Source organism: Balaenoptera physalus (assembly GCF_965194825.1).
Source record: "Balaenoptera physalus genome assembly, chromosome: X".
Taxonomy (NCBI): domain Eukaryota; kingdom Metazoa; phylum Chordata; class Mammalia; order Artiodactyla; family Balaenopteridae; genus Balaenoptera; species Balaenoptera physalus.
Genome location: NC_138903.1, coordinates 11,519,588 through 11,545,476, shown reverse-complemented (window position 1 = coordinate 11,545,476; position 25,889 = coordinate 11,519,588). Strand labels below are relative to the sequence as shown.

Below are 25,889 nucleotides of genomic sequence, written 5' to 3'. Positions count from 1 at the left end.
GGCGGACGCTCAGAACCGAGTATTCAAAACACTGGAAAGTTTCTAACCTCAGTGCTTTCACCAAAGTTTTAAGAAACACTTCCCAAGACTCCTTTCTGCATCCAGAGCCATTTTGGAAGAATTCTCAACTATAGCAAGGAAAGAGGTTTCTGGAATTTGTGATCTTCTACTTATGCATTTAAAATTTATTTTAAAATTTTGCATTTGTTTAAACTTCTAATTTTTGTTTTTTGGGGGGTTTTTTTTGGCCACACCGTGTGGCATGCAGACCTTCCCTGATCTGGAATCGAACCCGTGCCCCCTGCAGTTGGAAGCGCAGAGCGTTAACCACTGGACCACCAGGGAAGTCCATAAACTTCTAATTTCTGGATAGATAAAATTCACAAGTACAAAAGTACATATGCCATGAAAAACACACCCTGTTCCTTCTCTCTCCAACGACAACACTGTTCTCTACCCGAGCCCTATGCACCTGGAAAACCGCAGAAAGCTAAGAAATAACCCCACGCTTTTGTGTTCCGGGAAAAGGCTTACTGCAAAGAACCACCTTTCCCCATGGGACTTAGATAAGACTTGTGGACAAACCCTTGTTACATACGACAAGGCCAGACACAGGCTCGAAATTCCCATTTTTTGCCTTAAAAATGATTCGACGAACTGTTGTACCCATTGATCCATCAGAACAAAATGCTTGACAACCAAACTTTGGTTAAGCTCCTCTCCTTCGCCGAGACCCTGGAGCTTTGGCCCACCCTCAGCTTGAGCCAACAGATAATCCCTCCTGAGGACAGGCAAAGCCTCAGGTACAGACATTCTCTGATGACTGTCCCATGACTGCCTTACCTGGTTCCTTCTCTAGGAAAGAAGACCGCCTCTCGTCTAACCCTTGAGAGCTGGCAGATCGGTGCTGGGAGGGTTTGCTCTGCTGCAATCACCTCTTGCACCCCATCCCAATAATCCTTTTGAATAAAGTCCTGAATTACTTACGAAATCTGGATTTGTTTTTCATTTGATACCCGTCTCCCAATTCTCTGCAGGCAACCACTATTCCCAGATTCTTACACATCCCTCCCTAGATAGTCTGTATTGATAAAAATGTCAACATTTACATAGTTTCTACTTCCTTATTTCCACGTAACAGTGTCATTTACAAATTATTCCGTTAGTACACGTGGATGGCCTTATTGTGTTTGAAGTCTAGAGTCTTCTATGGCATTCTATGGATGCACCATCATTTATTTAAACAGTTCCCTACTGATGGACATTTAGGTTGCTGTACAAACTCTAATGTGATGACTTATGTATACATATGTCATTTTGCACCTGTGTATGTCCGCAAGAGAAAGACTGTAAGCAGAGAGGGTAGGGGGTCCCTAGAGAAAGAGAACCAGGCGTGGCTTTCTTGATATAAAAGAAGCCATTTTTGGCTTAAGCCGTTTTGTGATCCAAGCCTGGCCACAATGCTTGCCCTTGAAAAGGTCTCAGTAATTAATGATTTTAAGGGAAAAAAGAATTCAGAAACATTGCCTGTTATCACACAAGTAACAACAGCAAAGATCAGTTGAAGAAACAGACCAATGAATATAGAAAACAAACTTATGGTTACCAAAAGGGAAAGGGGCGGGGGAGAGATAAATTAGGAGTTTGGTATTAACATATGCACACTACTATATATATAGTATATATATATTTTATATATATGTATTAGGTATATGTATACGAAATAGATAACCAACAAGGACCTACTGTATAGCAAGGGGAACTATACTCAATATTTTGTAATAACCTATAAGGGAAACAAATAGGAAAAAGAATATATATATATATCTCTGAATCACTGTGCTGTACACCTGAAACTAACACAACACTATAAATTAACTATACTTCAATTAAAAAACATTTTTTTTAATCAGTTGTAAAGACTTCCAGTTCTGTTTCAACGGTAAAGACTAGCCTGAAGCACTGAACCACCAGATCAACTGGAACCTAAGGGATGATAATATTGACTTTTCTGATCCTCATGACTTCAATCAACTAAAGCTTGGCCTCTGTTGACTGCTCAAGCCCCTTCATTAAAACACACGCACCCTTAGCTTAAAACTTCCCCAGTTTTGCTGTTTGGGAGACACAGCTTTGGGAAAGATCCCCGGTGCTCTCCTTACTTAATGCAAGTAATATATCCTTCTCCCGACCTCTGGCTTGGTTGTGGCTTTTGACTCGACACCTATCAAGAGGCAAACCCAGTTTTCCGGTAATGATACCTTTTGGGGGAAATCTGGGTCAGGCACATAGGTATTTTTAATTTTGGTAGATAGTGCTGGATTGTTCTAAGGAGTTCAAAGTGTCAATTTACACTCCACTGACCAATTTTTTAAAAAAAGCAGAATCTTGGGATGCAACTCAGATTTATTGAATCAGAGTTTGCATTTTACCAAAGCCCCAGGTGATTTGCCCGCACATTCAAGTGTGAGAAGCTGCCCCCAGAGCAGTGGTTCTCACGCAGCCAGAGACTAGAATCCCCTGGGGGGCTTTAAAGAATTCCGATGCCCAGGCCACGCCACAGATGGAGGAAATCAGAATCTGGGGGGTGGGGGTGGGAGAACCAAGTCATCAGGATTTTTAAAGCTCTCCTTGAGGCAGGACACAGATGGGCCCCAGGCTGAGCAGCTAGAGTTTCTCCCCTGCAGGGGAACAGGAGCGAGGAGAAGCTGAGCCCTGCCCAGATAAGAGATAAAGAGACCACATATTCCTCATTCTCGAGGTCAAGGAGACCTTCCCAACTACACATGCGCAGAAAGGCTCCTCGGCGGTCAAAAAGGGAGGGGGCGCCACCCCATAGTAGGTGATGTCAACCTACCCACAGGCCTCTTCGCCAGAATCTGTCTTGGCTAAGACATGAGCGCGCACACAAGGGAGGACCCTGAGATGAACCAAATACGGACTCAGCGCCCGGCAAAGCAGGGTGACTGGCCAGAGGAAACCTGGAAGAAATGCCCCATGTAAGTGATTCAAACTAGCAGGAGGGCGCGACTCTCTGAGTCCGCCCGTGTTCACATGTATTCTTTTTCCTCCTAATAAACACTTTACTTGTTGCACTACTTTCCGTCTCTTTGTGGGAATTCATTTCTACACAGCTGATGGGCCAGGGCCTTGTTACTGGCCACTGTCCCTGGTGGTCTAGTGGCCAGGATTCAGCTCTCACTGCCGCGGCCTGATTTCAATCTCTGGCCGGGGAACCGAAATGCTGCCTCAAGCCGCTGCAGGCCGAGGCCACTCGGGATGATCCCCAGTGACCAGAGTGGTCTTGAAATATTTCTCACTAAAAAACCCCCAGGACTTCTTGGAGAAACGACTGACTCCAAGTCTGGGCCAGGAAATGTACAAGATGAGTAAGTGCCTGACGTTAAGCTTTCGATTGCCGAGGCACCCATTTCCCAGACAGCCATCTCGAATAAACACATAACCAGCTGTACGACACAGCTACTAGTAAACCAACTAGACAAGGAATCAGGTTGCCCCCACCCATGAAGTTCCCCTTTTAGAAAGCCCTGGGTGACCTAGATAACTGACCACTTGTGTGACCCCTTATCTCCCTTCCCCCTCCCTCATTCCTGCTCTTATGCTTTACATTTGCCAATAAAGAGTGAATCCATGAAACTCTACATCCCCACATTCAGACTCTAATAAAGGTAGAGCCCCAGGTCTGTGCTTTCTCCTTCTCCTCTCTCTACCTACGACCTCCCTGTATGGCCCTTGGGCGTGTCAGATACCCTCCAAGATTTGTGAGTAATAAATCTTATTCTTCAAAGTTCCCTGATGGTTGTTGCTAAGGTACATCCTGTGATCTTAAGAACCACAAGGGCTGGTCCAGCCACCATACTGGCTCTGGTCGAGGAAGCGTCTGTGGAGGCTGCCACAAGTAGTGCCTCAGGCATTCCTGGCCAAGAGCATTGCTATCAAAAGGCTGACACAACACAACAGAACCTGCAACATCTTCTAATACCAGATAGCAAGGACACTCTCAGAAGCAGCCAGGATCATGTCAAAAGACTCAGGAACCAACTTGATGTGGCTCCCACTGGCCAGATATGAGCCCTAACAATGATAATAATTGCCATGGATTGAAATCCATCAAATATGTTTAAATACATGAGTTCATAATAATATTTAGAATGATGATGATGATAATTGTCACCTTTATAGGAGGACAGGACACCAATTTGTAGTCTTAAAAAGTGATAAATAAAGAAAGTGAATCAAAGCTTTATCCCACCTTTCCTCTATGAACTATACCAGTGGGTAATAGATAGTAAATGAGGAGAATCTTTCTCTATAAAAGTATTCCAACTAATAAATGAAAAAGAAAGGATAAAGTTCAAAAATAACCATTTTGCAACCCCTGATGAAGACAGAGATATAGGCGTTAGGCATCATTGGCTGGTAAAATCATCAAGAGAGAGACAAACAGACATTGTGAACCTCCTGATAGGAAAACACATCACCATCCTGTGGTCTTGCCAAAGGGAAATGAACTGAGTCTGACAAATCTCAGGATCCAGATGCTGAATTGCAGGAAATATGGAGGACAGAGGAACATACTGAGCTGCACCAAGAGTGTTGTGTTAGTTATTTACTGCTGCATAACAAATTACCCCAAAACACAGTGGCTTAAGACAACAATTCACACTTATTATACTCACAGTTTCCCTGGGTCAGGAATTCAAGAGTGTTTTAGCAGGGTGGTTCTGGCTCAGGGTCACACAGGAGGTCACAGTCAAGATGTTAGCTGGGGCGGAAGTCATCTGAAGGCTTGACTGGGGCTGGAGTACCTGCTTCCAAGGTGGGTCATTCACATGGCTGGTAAGTTAATTCTGGCTATAGGTGGGAGGCCTCAGCTCCTCCTCACGTGGACCTCTCCCAGGCTGTCTGAATGTCCTCGTGACGTGGTGGCTTACTTCCTGCTGAGTAATCTAAGGGAGAAAAACAGAAGCAGCACAATGTCATTTATGATAAAACCTCAGAAGCCACACACTATCACTCTGGCTGTATTCTGCTGGTCACACCGATCAACCCTGATACCACGTTGGATGGGACTATACAAGCGTATGAATGACAGGAAGTGCAGGTCATTGGCACCCATCTTGAAAGCTGGAAACCACGAGTATGCAATCAGCAAACTCCATGCTGTGAAAACGCTACTGTTCAATTAGTCTATGATCTTCATCAGATAAATTATAAGCAAAATAAAGAAATGGGCAGAGAACGTAGAGATTAAAAGAGACTTAAAAGCCATCAAATTTTAAAATATCAGCAAAACTATATAATATCTAGGTACATGTATCTGAGTAACAAAACTTAAAAATTGCAAGGAAGTGATTACTAGAAAAGCCAAAATGGTCACTTATGGGGAGAGGGTAGGAAGGGACCAGGATTGACCACAAATAAGGGGCTTTTGGAGTGGCTAGCAAAACTCTTTCTTGACCTGGTAATGGTTACAAGCACAAGGGTGCTTAACTTAGGCTACTTCACTAAGACATGTATTTGCTTTATGTGATTTCCTGTATCTGTGTTTTATTTTACAATAAAAATTTGAAAAATAGAAGTCCTAGCCCTGAGATACAGGGTTAAATCTTCCTAAAGATATTTGTTGGACTTTGTGCAGAAGTCACTGTTCCTTTGAATACTAGAAATTAGGAGGCCAGAACACAGGTCTTTTTTTTAATGAATTTTTTTAAAAGTACAAAAGGAAATGCAAGCATGCCAGCATATTTGCATTTCTACCGTTTTTTTATCCCACCACTCTTCAAGGTAGTAAAAATAAGAAATTTCAAAAGCCTTCTCATGAACTATATAAGCACAAATATTCTCTCTTTCCTCAAAACCAGATCATTGCATTTGAAATGGGAACAGGAAACTGAATGTGATGGAATGTTCTTCCACCCACCTTTCACGAAAGGAATTTTCAGTGCAAGTAGCACCAGTATCCCAGGCCTGCCTTTTGAATGAAAGAATGAAATCCATCTACCCCTACCTCCTGTCAATCAGCTGTAGCTATCCCAAATATTAATAGAGATAACCCCCCAGCCAAAGATGTAGGTTCTCATAGTTCCTTATAAGCCAGAGAAAAAGAAAAAAGAGAACATAACACCCTAATCCCAAGGCATTACTTAGCCATTGAAGCTAAAACAGAAAATCCAATCTAATCCAATCAAAACTCATCTTGTTTCTTAAGTGAAAACCATTTTGCAATGGAAATCAGGGTTATTTTTTACTGGTGAGTGGCTGAATGAATTGCTCCCATAGGGTATCTTTGAGTTTTCTAAAAGCTGTTGCAAGTTGGATGCCACTCATTTTTAGTGGAGAGAAACCAGTTTCTGATCAACATCCCTTCAACCAATCCCAGAGTCAGCTGAATTCCCTGTGCGTTTACCTCCCTGTAATGCCCTACCCTCATTTCCAGGAATTTTTTTTTTTTTTTTTTTTTAAAGAAACTGTATTTTCATTATCCTAGTTTTTTTTTTTTTTAATTTTATTTTATTTTATTTATTTATTTTTGTATGTGTTGGGTCTTCGTTTCTGTGTGAGGGCTTTCTCTAGTTGCGGCAAGCGGGGGCCACTCTTCATCACGGTGCGCGGGCCTTACACCATCGCGGCCTCTCTTGTTGCGGAGAACAGGCTCCAGACGTGCAGGCTCAGCAATTGTGGCTCACGGGCCTAGTTGCTCCGCGGCATGTGGGATCTTCCCAGACCAGGGCTCGAACCCGTGTCCCCTGCATTAGCAGGCAGATTCTCAACCACTGCGCCACCAGGGAAGCCCTGGGAATTTTTTTTTTTTTTTTAATGCACCTGCAACTATGTGCATTTGTTTGTTTGTTATTTATTTATTTATTTGGCTGTGCCGGGTCTTAGTTGCAGCACGTGGGATCTTTAGTTCAGCATGCAGGCTCTTAGTTGCAGCATGCATGTGGGATCTAGTTCCTTGACCAGGGATCGAACCCAGGCCCCCTGCATTGGGAGTTCGGAGTCTTAACCACTGGACCACCAGGGAAGTCCCAGGAATTTTTTTTTTTTTTTTTTAACTGGATAGCAACAAGGGAAGAAGAGCCCTAATGAAAGTATCTCTGGGACACTTGGGGGCTGGGCCAGAGTAGAAGAAATTTCTGGAGCTTCTTCACGCATCTGTCAGGAGTGGTCTGGCCTGTACTGCCTCCACAACAAACTGAGGGCTTAGCTGTCCTTCTTTTTTCTTCCTTTTTCTCTTTTTCTCCTCATCCTCCTCCTTTTATATTTTAGAAATTAAATTTTATTACTTTGTGTTGGTTCAGGAATCTCAAGGCATGTCAAATTACCTGGGCCAGGTGGGTAGTTTCTCTATCTGTACTGTTTGATAAGAGTGAATGTCATTCACGTCACCATTATTATATATAAATTTAATTTAAATCAATTCAGCAAACACTGAAAATATTTTAGGTGTCAAATTTTTTTTAGGCATTAAATATAGAACATCAATATGATCTCTTTCCATCAGTGGCATTTTGAGCAGGGCTTAGAGGTATAGAAGCAGAATCTGAAACTATGGGGCACCTCCAAAGGTCAAGGATCTAAAGAAACAGATGGAATTTGGATTCTGACCAACAGACTATCCAGAGACACGTGAGTAGGCAGAGGAGGGAGACTGCCTGTTAGGAATGCCTCTCTGTTGGTATCCCCTGCTTTAAATCAGTGGCTGTGTTGGGATGAGCTAACTGGAAAATCCATCACAGGACTGATCAACTGGAATGACAGAGGAGTGGCACTCCGGCTGTGTTCACTGGGGAGTATAGTTTGCAATTCACTCTTTTTGACAATTTTTCTTGAAAAAAATATTTACAGGAGTTCACTCAAACAGTACATGTTCCACCCGTTGCTCTAGTTAGCACTTCTCAAAGGAGTTTTACATCAGAACCTCCTGGTAAGGTAGTTAAGCATACACAACCCAGTTCCATCCGACACATTGATTCCTCGGTCTAGGGTGACGTCAAGGCAGTTCATGGAGAAAGCTCCCTAGGTGGTTTTTGTGTCTGTTCCTGGTTACCCTCTCACCACAGCCTCCATTCCCCATGAGGTTCCTACCCTAACACACGTGAGGGATTCACTACAAGCTCATTGTTAGTAAACTTGGGGACAAACATCCTAGAGTCCTACAATGGAAGAGAATGTAAAAAGAGAATATACATATATATATGTATTTATATATGTATAACTGAATCACTTTGCTGTACACCGGAAACTGACACAACATTGTAAATAGCTGTATTTCAATTAAAATAAATCCTAGAGTCCTATCAAATCTCAAGGGAGGATGGCAATGGGGAGGTGCTTATGTAGTTTGAAAAGGTTCCCAGTTGATTCAAACATTTGGATCATCTCCTCACTTACACCAAGAACCACAGCTCTACAATTTTTCCTTGGATTAAATGATCCATCAGAAAGATTTTTATCCAGACAAAAATATTTTGATCCCCAAGCCCTTTGCCTAAGAATTGCTTTTTGAAACTTTCACAGTTGTACATTTCCATTGGCCTTACTAGAAGAACAAACATATCAAACTTGTCTATTTTTCATGGGGTCACTGATGAAGTCCTCGTTCACTTTTATACTATTCTCTTTGCTAGGACCTGGGACAACAGAACTCCTTAAGAACTAGTTTATGCTTTATGGATGCTGGATCATGTAACTGCCTGTGTTTCTCTTTTTGTCTTGGCTGCTTGGAAGCTCAGAACCAAATATATGGCCACAGCATGGATGTTGGGCAGTTCAGTCTATTTTCTTTTGCCTGATTTCTTCACTTACTTTTAAAGTTAACCTTCTCTCTTATGTTTAATTATTATTCCAACTGATACACTTAATAATAAGATATACTTGTAACAATACATTTGACACAATGTATAAGAAGTATATATGTAGCAATCAACATATTTATAATGATTGAAAAATTTGTAGCAGTTGATTACAAAGTATGTAATGCTTTATATTTGTCTTAAATCCATTCTTGGAAGATAGCCTGGTATAAACAAACAAACAAACAAACAAAACAACAGACAGACACTACTGTTTTCTAGACGTACTGATGAAATACTTGGTAATTTAAAAAGAATATGGAGGGATTTCCCTGATGGCGCAGTGGTTAAGAATCCGCCTGCTAATGCAGGGGACACAGGTTCGTGCCCTGGTCCGGGAAGATCCCATATGCCACGGAGCAACAAAGCCTGTGCGCCACAACTACTGAACTGTGCTCTAGAGCTCGTGAGCCACAACTGCTGAGCCCACGTGCCACAACTACTGAAGCCCACGCACCTAGAGCCCGTGCTCTGCAACAAGAGAAGCCACCGCAATGAGAAGCCCGTGCACCGCAATGAAGAGTAGCCCCCGCTCACCACAACTAGAGAAAGTCCGCACACAGCAACAAAGACCCAACGCAGCCAAAAATAAATAAATAAATAAATAAATTTTAAAAACCACTAATTAAATAAATAAATAAACAAATAAAAAGAATATGGCTAACTAACACTGGGGGAAATAGAGTCCAGTATGTGTTCACTTCAGTCAGTGGCTTTTCCAAATGGTTTTCATCTAGGGCCTCCCAAAAGGGGATCACTTAAGGAAACTGAGGCATCGTAATGCCTTTTAAATCTGGAATAACAGGTCTGTTTGCTCAGCTGCATCCAAACTGATGATCCTTTCTAGATTTCCAGGGTTCTCGCGGATGTCTGATTCATCATTGTCTCTACCATCTTCTTGATATTAATGGGGAGCCCAGAAACAAACAAAAAACTTTCAATTTTTGCATATATACAAACACACATACATGCATACACCCACACACATATATGTTATATAAAGTGTATTTTAAGAAAAATAACTTTTTTTTTTTTTGGCTGTGCCGTGCGGAATGCAGGATCTTAGCTCCCTGACCAGGGATCGAACCCATGCCCCCTGCATTGAGAGTGTGGAGTCTTAACCACTGGACCACCAGGGAACTCCCCAAAATAACATTTAAAAAGGAGCCATTCCTCTTTATCAATTCTTCTATTCCTTCGTATGCCTAACTATTTCCTGACTATGGTGGTATGTATTTTATATGGTACCATAAAATATGTACCATATTTTATATGGTACAAGTATTTTCTTTAAAAATAAGAGAATGACCATTCTATAAATAACTGCTTTGAATCTGGACATATTTTCTTCTTTACTCTGGTGAGAGCCTTTATAATATATCATAAAATGAGGCCCCGATTTCCTCAGCCTATAAAATATCCAGAGGTATTCAAAGCTGCCTTCAAAACGCTGGAAACCATACGATCTGAGACCAGTCCCAAGAGGAATGGCCTGGGCCTCACATATGGGGAAGCTGTTAAAACCTCACCCCAGAAGTGTTCAGTTCTCCTTCACTCTGGAAATCCTGCCTTCACATGTGTGAAATGTGTCCTGGGGGAAACAGCATGTGAGCTGGTTGGGGGCTGCTGAGACCCTGTGAGCGGGTGGCAAGGGCAGCGGGGGGTTGGCTGGAAATAAAAGAAATGGAAAATAATGAGCTTGTGCTTGACGGTGATCGCTGGCTTAGTTGTTCCTAGCTCCCTTTCGTTCCATTCAGAGAACTGGTCTTAATAGGCAAGGTGCCCTCAGAGGGTCTGGAGGACGATCAGAAAGAAGGCTCTAGGGGCATATTTAGTGAAGAGAAAAGAGTACAAACACCACTTTGCTGCACACTTAGACACATACTGGACGACAGAACTCTCTGCAATGATGCAAATATTATATGTCCGTGGTGTCCAAATGGTCACCATCAGCCACCTGTGGCCACTAAACGCTTGAAATGTTGCTAACACAAGAACTGAATAATTTTATTTCATTTTATTTTTTATTTTATTTATTTATTTGGTTGCGCTGGGTCTTAGTTGCGGCTTGTGGGCTCCTTAGTTGTGGCATGCGAACTCCCAGCTGCGGCATGTGGGATCTAGTCCCCTGACCGGGGATCGAACCCAGGCCCCCTGCATTGGGAGCGCAGAGTCTTAACCCCTGCGCCACCAGGGAAGTCCCTTTATTTCATTTTAATTAATTGAAATTTAAATTGTCGCATGTGGATCGTGGCTACTCTATTAGACAGTGTAGCCTCAGAGTTTCATGTGGATAATGGAGTACGATTTGGCTCACATAAGTGCAAAATGCTAGGCCTGTTCACACCAAAATGCTGTGGTCCCTGAGGATTTGTATCACTCACAATAAGTATGTCTGAGCTCCAGCTTGTCCTCTGTCATTGTTGCTATCGGTTCCTCCTTTGCAAATAAACTTGTTTTCTTTCTTCCCAGCCTGCTTCTTGCACAAAATGCCAGAGAACAGTGCTGCCTGCCAGCGTTCGACCCCAAGGCTTAACTCAAGAGCTTGAGAGGTAGTCCCTCGGGGAGGATTTGCTGAGACAGATCTCTCCAGCAGAGGGTTGGGGCCATCTGCCTTGACGCTCGACTCGGCTACCTTCTCCAAACAAAACATCAGGTGAATTTAAATTACTTACAGATGTGGAATGTAGGTCAATGGCAAGGGTGAGAGCCTGAACAAATTGCGAGCTTGACAACAGCTACTTCTAGTTTCACTTGAGCCAGGCTGTGTGATGGCTGAAAATCGATACAGGACCCTAAATTTGGGTTTGCTCACTAAGTGACTTCAGTGCCCCACAAGTGGTAACTCTGGTGGTGTTAAGCCCAACTAGGAACTTGGCCCAAAACACAAGGTGCGGTAAACCATCATGACCACATTTTACAGTCCTGATCTGGATCACAGCAGGGCCCCCAGATCCCCAAATCTGATGGTAGCAGCTGAAAACTAGACCCAAAGTGCGTGAAAAACAATAGTGTGTGTACCTATCAACACAATGATTAATTAAAAGAACGGGGATTAGTGGTTACTATATGCCAGGCCCTAAACTGGGAGCTGGAAATGCAGGAAGAAAGGAAACCAAGCCTCTGCCTTCAACTTGCTCACTGTCTAGTAGAAGAAAGAGCAAAAAACACCCCAATATTGTAATAGGCTGTGGTAAAGACTCTCATAAAAGAGTGGATGGGATACTGTGACAGCACATCAAAGAGCCTAGATTCAGCCTGAGATTTCACCAACGGGGGCTTCCTGGAGGTGGTAGCATGAGAGCAGGACCTGAAAGCAGAGGAGGAGTTTGCCAAGTGGGCAAAGGCATTCTGGACAGAGGCATCTGTCCAAAGGCATAGAAGCAAGAAAAGCTTTGTGTATCTGGAGTAGGTCAGATGGTATATCCTGTCCCTCAGTGTGTAAAGTATGCTTATTTAACGACTCAGGCCACACAGAACTGCCTAAAGTGGAAAGTCACGTGAAACTTTCTGCTCCAAATTCCATGCCCCAGAGATGGCCCCTGTTAACTGTTTGATGTATCCTTACAGACCGTATACATAGTGGTGATAAACAATGCTCTGCGCAGAGTAACTGCTCAATAAGGTTAGTTCAATAAATGCTGACCTCCTGTGCCTGAGTGAACACAGACGTATGGAACGGCCACAAAGTCGAGACGCAGACTCCCTCATCCTCCCGCAAACACGTATCTCTCCACGTGCTCCTGAACATCTTCTACTTCCAAGCCTGGAAACCATCAGAGGGAGCCCTGACAGCTGGTTCAAGGTCTTTATTGTTGGGAAATTGTCTGGGGCATACAGCTTTGAGGCCCCTGGGTGTTTTGCTGGGCAGTTGGTTTTAGAACCTCCCACCCAAGAATCTCATCCTGTTGAAGGCCAGGCCCCATCTGAACCCTGGAGGGACTGCCTTGGAAGACCTAAGCTGCCATTTAAAATCTATGTTGTTCCTATTAGCCTAGTCCCTTGCTACTCGGTGTGGTGCCTGGACCAGCACCTCCTGGGAGCTTGTCACAAGTGCAGAATCTCAGGACCCCCCTGGATCAGAATCTGCACTAAAGATCCCCCGGTGATTCCGGTGCACGTTACAGTTTGAGAAGCTCTGGCCCAGTCAACACAACCCCTGTTCCTAAGAGAAACCCAAGTGCTGGCCCTGGACCTCAGCTCAGCCAGCCCTTCCTCCTCTCCCTCACTTGCCCTGGCTTTTGAAATTTCCCTAAAGAGAAATCGGTCAATCTCTGGAGGATCCGTTGTGGCATTTTCTTCTTGCTTTAACTAGGAGCCCTTCTTCATTCTCTTCCTGACCCTCCCCACATCCCCAGTTCTCCTTGGAATTGCCACTCTGAGTCTCGATCCTCTGCTGGGCCATCTTGGTGGCTTCTGCCCCTCTGGCCTCTACATCCCCCCTTCAGCTATGCAGAGAGACAGCACAGTCTTTGCGTGCTTGACCTACGGCTCTTGCCTGTCATGGGTTCGAATCCCAACCAGTTGTGTGACCTTGGGCAAGTTATGTCGCCTCTCTGTGCCTCTTGCTGGCTCCTGAATTCGCTTGCATAGACACTTATCCACACTGGCATCTAAATCACACCTCACATCACTGTTCCAAGCTGGCCGTATCTACCATCTCTAAGGCTAACCCACGCCAATGTGACAGAGAGCCATTCCAGAGACAGTGAATGGATTGATTTACTGTTTTCCTGGTTGTGATTTATATAGACTGGCTGGCTGTTGGCCCTACCCACAGGATAACACAAGGGTAACTAATTGTTTTTCTTGGTACTCCTTAGACCTCAGCTGACTATTGTAAGTTCTTTATTTTTTTGTTTGTTTGTTTGTTTTTTTGGCCACACCGTGCAGCATGCGGGGTCTTAGTTCCCCGAACAGGGATCGAACACGTGCCCCCTGCAGTGGAAGCGCGAAGTCTTAACCACTGGACCGCCAGGGAAGTCCCTATTGTAGGTTCTTTGATAGCTTCCCTCTCGGAGAATCAAGTGTCCCAATGAAATCAGGGTGATGCACACTTCCTTGGCCTTCTATTGTATTTATCCAAGTAGTGAGAGGATGCAAAAAGCTGGATCTGGATACAGTAATTATCCAGATCTGCCACTTGGTTGGTGTATAAAATGTATAGATGCATAAGAAGGATTTCAGTTTTAGAAGGAAAGTTCTTAAAAAATAAGATACAATGTACATATGTGTAATCAGTTAGCCTACTGTAAGTCACTGAGAATCTTAACTCCCAGCTTAACCAAGTTGACAGGAGAAGTATGCAGTTGGGGGTGGGGGGTGGGCGGGTCGGGGTTAGGGAAGGGGGGTGGCATGCCTACAACTACAGGAAAGTGAAACAACCCACAGGGACAAGGGGTGTGTCTGTAAGAGGAAAGCATTATTTTGTCCATGCAAATGATTGTGAAATCCAGTAGGATTTGCACTACTATTTATCGTGAAGAAAGAATTCAATCCCCTAACTACAAAGGAATCAGAGGATAGTGGTACCTAGGAGATGATCACTCAAAACCCACTCTCACTGAGGTCTCCTCTAGGACAAAGGCATTTCTGTATCAGGAAGAGATACATCATTTGCTTTGACATGCCCTCATTGGCCCTCTTACGTGATGGTACCAAGTCTGTAATATACTCCTTGAATTTTAGGTTGCAATGATGTCTCCATAGTTTCTGAGCTCTTATGGAATGTTATGGAATAGAAATCAAAAGAAATGGGAAATATCCCAAATTCTGCTTCTCATCAGCTGCACGGTCTGTGGCTTATTAATTTTGTTAAGAACCCTACGGACTGGATATAAAATTCCTTGTAGCAAAATATTACATTGCCATGGATGAACCTTAAAATCATTACGCTCAAGTGAAAGAAGCCAGATACAAAGACCACATATTGTATGATTCCATTTATGTGAAATATCAGAAAAGGCAAATCTACAGAGACAGAAAGTAGATCAGTGGTTGCCCAGGGCTGGGGGTGGGGGGATGGCAAATGGGTAGTAGGGATCTTTGAGGGGTGATGGCATTGTTCCTAAACTGGAATGTGGGGATGGTGGCACACCTCAGTACCTTCACCAAAGATCATTGTGCTGTACATTTCAAATGGGAGAATTTGATGGTATTTTTGAAATTACACGTCAGTGGAACTGTTAAAAATTCACACTGCCACACTCCACCATCAGGAGCATCGTGACGCCTTTCTCTTGGGGCTCAGTGACATTGCTGCGGCTCACCCCAGCCCCTTTAGCTGCGTGCCTTTTTGCCCCTTAATCACCACCTTTAATTTGTAAAAGGCACACAGCGAATGCAGGGCGATTTGGGATACTTTGGGGAGGGGTGGGCACTGGAGACGTGTCTCTGATGCCAGTTAATGTGGTATATTGTGAATTTCCAGTACCCTGGTACTACCATAATCACCGTTATCAGCTTATTGGACCAATAAGATGAGGACTGGAAAATAAAATTCATTCTGGCAGCTGCAAGCTGATTTGGGTTCTCTTTGAGTCGTTAATTCAGAGTTGGCGAAGTAATGGCTCACTTACTCTGGCTAGTTTTAGGTTCATGGAGGAAGGTATAGAGGGTTCCGTACGCTCCTTGGCTCCACACACGCACAGCCTTCCCCATTATCAACACCCCGACAAAAGTGGGACATTTGTGACCACTGATGAACCTATGTTGACACATCATAATCACCCAAAGTCCACAGTTTACATTACGGTTCACTCTTGGTGTTGCCTGTTCTATGGGTTTGCACAAATGTATCATAACATCTGTCCATCATTACTGGGGCTGGATTCTGAGTTTAAAACTACTGGAAAATGCTGGGCTTTCCTGGAAAGATAGCATTGTGTCTTTAGAGAGTTGGAACGTGTCTGATACGCACGGTTCTCCTAATCCTATTCCCCTTTGAAGATTTGCCTAGTAGGTACAGCTGAACCTGTTATGAATTTGGAAAGACTTGGGGAAAATTCTGGTGGCTAAATCTCACTATATTGTCTCACTGTTATTAAAAACTGTGACTGTTGCTTGGAGACTAAAAATGATCTGCAGAAGCTATTTTGTTCTTCTTTACCTTGACGTGATTTGTCAAACCTTTTTTCTATTCTTGTGCATAATTTTACAGTGCATAAGAAATAAGAGATTTCTTAAAAAGTTCGCATGGCTCGCTAATAGCAAAGAATATGTGCCGGAACTCATTTCATAGCAAATGAAAGTGCTTGATAAGATAGGCGGTTTTAAGCCTTCTGGGGGACGCCTTGGCACGTCCTTAATTTAACCCAGCAGATGTTTAGTTGGCGCTTAATGCTTGCCTTCTCTTAGTGATCTGGAATGTTTAGTAATAGCTGGAAGAATTTTTTTTTTTTTTACTTAGTTGTTTCTGTTTCAAAATACTCTTGATTTTAATCTCATCAAGATGGCAATCTTGAGCATGTGCTGAAATAATGGTTTTGTAGGGGCTCCTAATAACCAAAGGCCTCCTTCAGGGTCTTTGAGACCAAGTCAGCTGTCTGAACTGAGTGGTCTAATATATGTATAACTGAATCACCGTGCTGTACACCTGAAACTAACGCAACATTGTACATCAACTATACTTTAATTAAAAAAAAACAAAAAACACCAGATAGGGGTATGGGATTAAGAGATACAAACTACTATGTATAAAATAAATAAGCAACAAGGATATATTGTACAGTACGGAGAATATAACCATTATTTTGTAATAACTTTAAATGGAGTATAATCTATAAAAATATTGAATCACTGTGTTGTACACCTGAAACTAATATAATAGTGTAAATCAACTATACTTCACTAAAAAATAAAAACAGAAAAAATAAAATAAAATTGCAACCCTTCCCGCCAAAACTGAGTAGTCTAAGAAGTACCTTACTTACAAGCCGCCAAGTTGGCCCGCCAGTTTCCTAGAGGTGGGTAGAACAAAGACAGGCGTAGCAGGCAGTGTGAGCTTCCGGATTGTATCCATTTCTCTTACCCCTCAAGTCCCATATGGTGATATGGAAGCAGGCCCAAGGGCCCACTGTAATGTAGAGGCTCTGTGTCAAAGCTGAGGAACCCCAAGTTTAGGAAATCCCCAATCGCCTAAGCGGGCTGCAAGCGAACCTGCCCAACCTTTGCCCTGGAGCGGGGACATTATCTTTATTATCCTGGTCAGGAAATAAATCTGCCCTTAGTCTCAGAGGGAGACACTATCTCTGCATTCCAAGTCCGGTTGTTATACAAGCATCCTTGGAAAGATAATCCAGAGCAAAAGCTGTCAATGCCTTTGCTTAAAAGATGGGCAAAAAAGCAAGAGACCTGCAGAGACTTGCCTCCCAACACCACTGTCTCTATTCAGATGTCTGCGCAGATGTCTCCTCTCTAAAATAACCCCCATGTCTCTTGCTCCCCCGCCACTACTTTATGTTTCTGCATAGCGCCTGTAAGGGCAGGCCATTCAAGATGGCTGTTCTCTTGCTCTCTGTACGTCCCCTGCTCCACCAGTCCCTGCTTCACTCACATGACTATCCAACCCTCTTAATTATAGGGCTTAATTAGTCCCTGATTACTGATGAGCCCACCTGACATCAATTCCCCCCTATAAATGGCAGCCTCTGTCCCCCCGGAGGAGCAAAGATTGCTGCCACATCCCACTTGCTGTCTGCCGTATATGGTGGGGTGTCACTTCAGGACCTTTTGCTTAAGATCCTCTTTCCAATAGACCATCGATGTCTCTGTCGCTGTGTCTGGGCTCTTTCTTCAGTCTTGAGACTGGGCAACTACAAGGCTTGCAGGCCTGTGGGGTGCAGCCCAAGAGCACCCACTGCATCCTAATATATTACATTGTTATTTGTTGTATGTTTCTTTCACTAGAATGCAAACCCCACGAGGGCAGGGTGTCATCTGTTTTGTCCCTGCTGTACCGCCAGGGTTGAAAAATGTTCCTTGGCATATGATAGGTGCTCAATAAATATTTACTAAATTGGTGAATGAATGCATGAATGAATCATGAATAGAATGCACTGTCCTTTGTTCTAGGCAGTTTACACTGAATGAGAGTACCATGTGCATCTGTACTTATTAACTTTTCTCCAAAGAATTACCCCATACACTCTGCTCAGTAATGGAGAGCCCCCAAAGTGCACAGCGTTCCTTAATCACCTCATATTCTTAAAGATCCTGCCAAGTTTGGGATCCAAGGTCATGGTTTAAAGCAGAAGCCTCATTTCAGCATTTTGGTGGCAACAACACAGAAAGGGAAGGGGTAGACTCTAGGACTTGCGTCTTTGGAGAAAGCTCCAGGCCCCAGTAACCACGTGTGTAGTGCTCCTAAGCCATCTGAAATCTGAGGCTGGGTACAAAAGGCTTTGGGAACGAATGCATGATGGTATGGAAAAAAGACCACAGGCTCAAAAATTTCAAACAAATCCTCAAACAACTAAAAATAGAGTTGCCATATGATCCAGCAATCCCCCTCCTGGGCGTATATCTGGACAAAAACATAACTCAAAAATATACATGCACCCTTATGTTCACTGCAGCACTATTCACAATAGCCAAGACATGGAAGCAACCTAAATGTCCATCGACAGATGAATGGATAAAGAAGATGTGGTGCATATATACAATGGAATATTAGCCATAAAAAAAGAACAATGGCATTATGCCATTTGCAGCAGCATGGATGGACCTAGAGATTATCATACTGAGTGAAGTAGGTCAGACAGACAAATACCATATGATATCACTTACAAGTGGAATCTAAAATATGACACAAATGAACTTTTATGAAACACAAAACAGACTCACAGACATAGAGAACAGACTTGTGGTTGCCAAAGGGGAGGGGGGGTGGAGGAGGGATGGATTGGGAGTTTGGGGTTAGTAGATGCAAATGATTATATATAGGGCGGATAAACAACAACGTCCTACCGTATAGCACAGGGAACTATATTCAATATCCTGTGATAAACCATAATGGAAAAGAATACTTTTAAAAAAAGAATGTATATATACATATATATATATATATATACATATATATATATGTATCACTGAATAACTCTGCTGTACAGCAGAAAGTAATACAACATTGTAAATCAACTATATTTCACTTAAAAAAAAAAGAAAAAAGAAGAATTTACAAGACACTGGCAGTGACAAGAACTTTATTGCAAAGGAGGAGGCGAATGCTCACTAGCCAGCGACTGGGGAAGCCCACGCCCTGGTTCCCTGACGCATCAAAACCAGGGGCTGTGGCTTAGAGCTGAGCACACCCAAGACATCACCACAGCCCCCATCCCCTTAAGAATGACTTTGGATTCATAAACAAGCTTCAAAAGAAGAAGGTGATACTTTTCGATGAAAACAAAGGGAATCAGAGATATCTGCGCAGAAGAACAGAGGGAAGTGTGCCAATTATTAGGCTATCAGCCCCAACCTCGCTCTTCTACATCTTTGCTTTGCCAGTTGCTCCCTGTTAGGTTGTGCCATGAGGGGACACCAGAGGGACACGGCAAGATTGGAGGAGGCACTACTATATATAAAATAGGTAACTAACAAGGACCTACTGTATAGCACAGGGAACTCTACTCAATACTCTGTAATGACCTACACGGGAAAAGAATCTAAAGAGTGGATATATGCATATCTATAACTGATTCACTTTGCTGTACACCTGAAACTGACACAACGTTGTAAATCAACTATACTCCAATAAAAATTAAGAAAAAAAGAAAAAAAGATCGGAGGAGGGAGAAGGCTGTGCTCCTTCTTGTTTACTGCGGATCCTGTTAGTGTCTCCCCAGCGGTGGTTCTTGCCCCGGCCCTAGCAGTTGGTTCCAGTTCGTGCTTCTTGCCCACATCAGATGATCCTTATCGCACCCACTCAGCCATATCAGAATCATCAGATCAGAACCTGACTCAGAGGTCTGGGCTGTAGCCCCACGGGGACCCTCCTGCCACCCTCTAGGTTCAGATAACCCCAACCTCTTCCCACCAAGCCCCAGGGGTGGTGGCAGCTTCCAGTAGTTACTAACTCTGAGACACCTCCGTGTTCCCTTTACCTGTTTTCAGTCCTCCAATGCCAGTTTAACCAACTCCTTCTATTAAATTCACTCTGTTAAAGCAACTGTTATGAGGTCCGTTTTCCTGATGGGACTATGACTGAACCATACGACACTGAAGGGTAAAGGGGTCACAGTATTTGTTCACATGAGTAGAACATTGATGATCTCTTTGTTAGTTGATCTCTTTAACTTTTAGGCTAGCTGACGTGAAGCCCTGTCAATTATGGTGAGATTGACACCATCATCAATGATGGCAGCATCCCTTCCTTACCCTGCACTGTATTCTCCCTGCATATTTCACTGAATCCATAAAGAAGTGACAACTGAGTACGTGTGGGATGGAAGCACAGAATCCTATGGTCTAGTTATACTAATTCCAATAATTCTTACGTTACAATAGACCATGCATTTTTCATCATTATCACAGAGAAGTGGGATCTGAGCCAGATGTCACCATGCTCTATTTTAAGTTTTTCTGAATGACAGGCATTTCCACATTACACATAAAACTAGCAGAAAAGGGGAATTATTCACAGACATTTAGTACAATCCCAGGTTCCATTCCTGGTCCTTTGTGCTATAAGAAGCCTTCCTCAGCCTTGTCTTCCGGGTTTCCTCTGGGGGGGATTGCTAAGCACAGCTGGCCTCCTCGGGGGGCTGGGGATGTGCTAAGTCAGTATTTCACACCTGAAAACAGCATTCATTTTTCTTATAAAAATAACTTAAGGGACAATGAGACAGAATGTACCTCCTGAGGAAAGATCACAACACCACCTACAGGCTTGCCAAAGACGCTGAACTTGAGCCCATTCAGACCTCGGGATCCAGATGACAGCAGAAGGGAATAAAGAAAACCAAGGTCAGGGTTGAACTGCCCAAGAATAGGAAATAGCAAAATCCAGACACTGAGAAATGGTGTGGGTCGAATGACCTCAATTTTTCAACAGATAAATTATAAGAAGAGACACTGAGTGATAAAATGATAAAGAAACACAAGGAAGTGATTACTGTGAAAGTACAGCCATTCCCTTGGGCTGTGCCCGAGATAGGCGCCGGGAGGGCTGGCACAGCTCAAGTTCTTCACCTACGTGGTGGTTACAAGGGTGTTTATCTTATAAAAATTCATTAAGTTATGCTTTTGTTGTGTGTAGGGATTTGTATCTGTATTGTATTTCATGGTAAAGATTGAGAAAGAGAAAAGCAGCCCCTTATCAACTAGGCTTGGAAGTTTCTAGAAGCTAGCCTGGTCCTCAGAGCTGGGTCTGGGTGTTTTCCTGAACATAAATATTGCACAGAGCATCAACGTCAGACAAGGCCACTCCATGACCAGGAGAGATCAAGACAAAAACAGGACCATCCTGTTATCACGTGTGAATACAGAAGACAAGACGTGAGCATCGTAAGGTCACAAAAATGACCAAACATGTCCTCGCCTGGCAAAAATGATGACTGCTGCTTCTACCAACCAGAGCTTTGGCCTGGATGTAGTTCTTCTGCCTTATAAATAAGATTAAAATACCCAATCATGGAATTACCCCCACTTATTCACAGTATCCACCCTAAAGCAAAACCCCGCTTCTTTAAACTCTCCTCCAAGTCGTCTAACACAAGCTCAAATTCTAAAATAAGTCCTTTCTGAAAACCTCGTAATGAAATGCCCAGTGGTTCCCCATGATGGGCAGTCTCCCTTGATGCAAAGAGCAATAAGCCCAATGTGCTCTACTATAGGTTCGCGTCAAGTATAGGTGTTCCTGGTGGTCCTTGGATGGAGGTCTTTACAAGATAAATAAACAAAGAAAGAAAAGAAGAAAAAATAAATGCTCAGAAGCTAAGCATCGCTGTCTGTCTGGGAAAGAATGCTCCAAGCATCCAGAAATCTCTTCAAGTCAAAATAGTCAAGGTGCATATTTGCTGTGACTGAGAGTATACAATGCTGTATGTGGAAACATTTCTATTTCCTGATCCCGTGGGGAAATGGAGAAATACCACTGCAGTTGAGTGTACATTGGAAAGCATGATGAAAACATCTGGATTTAAGTTCCAGAACTATCTGGCTTCTCTGCTGGTTTCATCCACAGGGAGGAAGCCAGACTGCTTTGGATAAATCAGTAAGTCACTCTGAAACCACTTGGCAATGAACAAACTTAGGAATCTGAATTAGTCTGGGACCCAACACAGAAGTCACCTGAAATACATTCATTTCAGGGTGGAAAAAGCTACGTGCACGTGTCATAACCACAGTCCCTTATATTTGTGAAGCTTTATAAATCTTAAAAGAGCTTTCAAATACCTTGTATTACTTTACCTTCAAAACGACCCCGAGAAAACCTGAAAACACATTTCCATCCCTATTATACAGATGGGGAAGACAGAAAACTGAGGTGACAAACTCAAGCATCCTGAACCGGCCAGGGCAAAAGCCAGGCCTCTGAGCCCCTTGACTTCTCACTTTCGAAAATGCTCAGTCGTGGCAAACTTTGATCCTTTTCGGGTTGATATGATTGTTTGAAAGAGTCGCATTTCATTTCAACAAAGTCTGGCGAGTGAGGTATGTAATACTTTTTATGTTTAAAGAAATAGAAAAGGTGTTATCCTTAAGAATCAGGCTGATTTTGGGGGGTTTGATGTTTCCTGGCTTCTTGGCCAATTCTCTTTCCAAACTATCACGCGGTCTCCAGGGGGACGATTTCAAGTCTGTGCTGTGGGGTTGGGTAAATGTAGCTCAAGGCAACGGAGGAGTCCCAGGGAAACATAGTTAACATATTATCACTCTATGGCTCTTCAGGGATTCGTGAACATGAACCGACGGAGTAAATTCTGCGGAAACAATACGATGAGACAATACTTGCTTCAGGAACTTTCTGTTCATCCACTCAAGGAGTGCACAAGAAGACCCTTCATTTTGTGGCGACTGAGAGGGCCCTTGGGCGAGACATGTTACCTGGCGGAATCTCAGTTTCCTTGTCTGTAAAGTGGGAGGTGGCACTAGAGGAATTGGTTGGCTTCCAGCTCTGCTCTGTGATGCTGCGACCTCAGCAGGACTCCACAGCCCATGTTCTCTCCTTTCCTTTGGGCTCATCTGTGATGGAGGGTGTAGCCTGGACCATCGCTCTCCTTTGTGCCGAAGCTCGCTGCTCGGCAGTGGTTCTCCACCTGACTGGAGCCATACCTTCTTCTGACAGATTGTTTACAGCGCTCACTGTCCTATCCTCACATGAAATTCACAGACAGTATAACCTTCATATACCTCCCCCCACCCCATCCCCAAAGAAAACCAGTATACTGCTCTAAAGGTCATACAGAAAGTAATAAAATGAAAGTAATTCTTCATAAAACACATTTCAACATGTAAACAGTCAAGCATGACAACACGAGAAGCACCGCTGCCCTCTACCCATTAGAAATTTTTTTAAAGACTCCGTGATCAAATAAATTTGGAAAGTTTTGGATTAAACAAAACCCAGTATTTTCCAGAACTTCTCCGAGACTTACACAAAGTGCCCATTGCCAAGTTACAAGGGAGAATTTGGTATACAGCATTTTCCCAAATCATAAGACCACGCAAGCCATTCTTTAGGGATGTTTCATACAAGTAGTGTCGAGGACGTGTTTGAGAAGCATTTTCCTACGTCACCTGTGGGTTATATCCAATCACAAGTGCCATCACAGCCCTGTGAAGTGTTCATTCTCCAGGCTGAGTGTTATGGGGTTTAGGGACACAGAATTAGAACAGAAGCTCACTGAGCAGCACCCTTGGCCTCTACCCACTAGATTCTAGTAGCACCTCCCTGCCCCTACCATGTTCTGACAACAAAATATGTCTCCGGATATTGTCAAATGTCCCCTAGGGGGCAACACTGTCCCCAGTTGAGAACTACTTATTTAGTAACATTAAATATATTTAAATACACATGTAATATAAAACACTACTTTTAGAATTTTTCACCGCTCACATTTTATGAAAGATATTTCATTCAGATTCTCCACATGCACCTTCCAATACTGATGTCTTTTTCATTCTGGAAGGCACTTTTGGAATCGCCTAAAGGAATCTTCCAGGTTTCCATCATCCTTCTAAGTTGCTTTGAGATACAGCCACTTGTATCTTGGGGCCACTGAACATTTTATTCTCAGTCATGTTTTCTTCATTCACTGGGTAGACATTTGTGATCTTCAGACTTAATGATGTATTCCATTGCGTTTGAAGAGCTTCTAGAAAGGCTTGTTCACACTGACATGCACTGACAGTGATTGCAAGAGGCAGCATGGTGCAGGGGCTTCAGAGCCAGCCTGCTGTGGCACTACCCTGGCCCTCCCACTCTACTGTCTACGACCCAGGGCAGGGCACCGAGCCTTTCTGTGCCTCAGTTTTCTCCTCTGCAAAATGGGGGATATAGTATCAATACCTACTCATAGGTGTTTTCAGAGAAATGATGAGTTGATATGAGTAAAAGCGACTTCTATAGGTATCCCAAATCAGTACTGACTGAGGTCATTTCAGGCTAATATGCCTTCCACTAAAAATATTTTGTTGTTAAAATAATTTAGGGATGATCTTGTGACATGAAAGACTTCATACGAACTCAAATATAAGATGACTCCTTTTTCCCCCCCAAGGGATGCTTTTGAGAATTACTTTCCTTAACTCAGGAAGTGATGGTAAATCAATTTCCTATTTATTTATTTATTTACTTAATTTTTTTTTGTGGCCACGCGAACCCAGGCCCTCGGCAGTGGAAGCACGGAGTCCTAACCACTGAACCGCCAGGGAATTCCCTTAATTTCCAGTTTCGATAAGAATGACAAGAGAGTAAGGTATATTGGTTGGTTCGGTAGACAGTCTTTACTGAGAGCGGACTAGGTATTAGTGGAGTTCTGGGGCAAAGCTAACCTCAAGTGCCAATTCATGAATTTGAAAATGAACCCACCCGTAGCCGTTTCCCTTAGATGGCCAGTCCCTGCTGGTCTGTCACAGGCCTGGAGCGGGTAGCCATACGTCCGAGTGTCTCACCCGCCTGGGGCTCCCTTCCACACTCAAAAGAGTCCTAGTTTAGAAGATGAATTACATGGACACCCTAGTCACGGAGAACTCTCCCTTTCTCCTGGTATAAAATGTGTCTCCACTCTGCGTAAACATCTAAACGACCCAGCTCTTCAGAGCTGGCATTGAGGGTGAGTTCAAAGTAATCAGGTCCCGCAGGTCCACGTGCCCTTGACCCCCTGCTTCCTCCTCGCTGTTGTCACGCCGCTTTCTTCTCCTCCCACCGCCTTTCGCTCCCGTGTCTGGGACACGTTAAGCGCTGTGCTGCATTCTTAGCCTCTCTTTCTTCTTTCCACGTGTTCTCTGCATCTTTCCTTTCCGCTGTTGCTTGCCATCAGTCGTTTGTCCTCAGGACACAGCTCATGGCATGGCGAGAAAGAAGGCAGCTCTCTTTGTCGCCCATCCGCTCCAATCTGTCTTCTCCAGGAACTCAAGTACTTCTAGATTTCTGGTATGACTCTTAGCACCAATAAAACTTCAAGTAGTGGAATTTAACCTCCCTTGGGTCCTTCTTCCTAGAGGACAGAAACTCACTCTGCCATCTTGTGCTGCCTCTACACAGGGATCATCTTTCCGCTGTGGCCCTTCTTCCTGGTACCCACCGAGCCGGCCTGATTCTCCTCTGGTCTTCGGCCATTCCTGTCCCCATCCTGTCTGGCCTCGTTTCCAACTTCAAGGCCTTCTGAGGTCCACTGGCTGGTAGTACCATGAGCACAACCCTCCTTGGCACTGGGGAACATTCTGCCATTCTTGGCCAAGTCAGGGCTCTGAGAAACTCTTGGAGGCTGCCTTACACTTCCTGTAGACACAACAAATCGCTGTCTTTTCCGCTCCCACAGCAAGCTGGATACAGGGAGCCCTGGGCTC

General features: G+C 43.6%; 1 pseudogene across 1 annotated transcript in view; it reads right to left on the bottom strand.

Annotated features, from left to right (window-relative positions):
• LOC309652782 (aldo-keto reductase family 1 member B10 pseudogene) overlaps window positions 1–25,564 on the bottom strand; it is a 151,765-nt pseudogene extending 126,201 nt beyond the window's left edge. The window contains exon 1 of the transcript XR_014268745.1: window positions 25,557–25,564. The product of XR_014268745.1 is annotated as an aldo-keto reductase family 1 member B10 pseudogene (transcript). The remainder of the gene's footprint in view (window positions 1–25,556) is intronic.
• Between the last annotated feature and the right edge of the window lie 325 nt (window positions 25,565–25,889).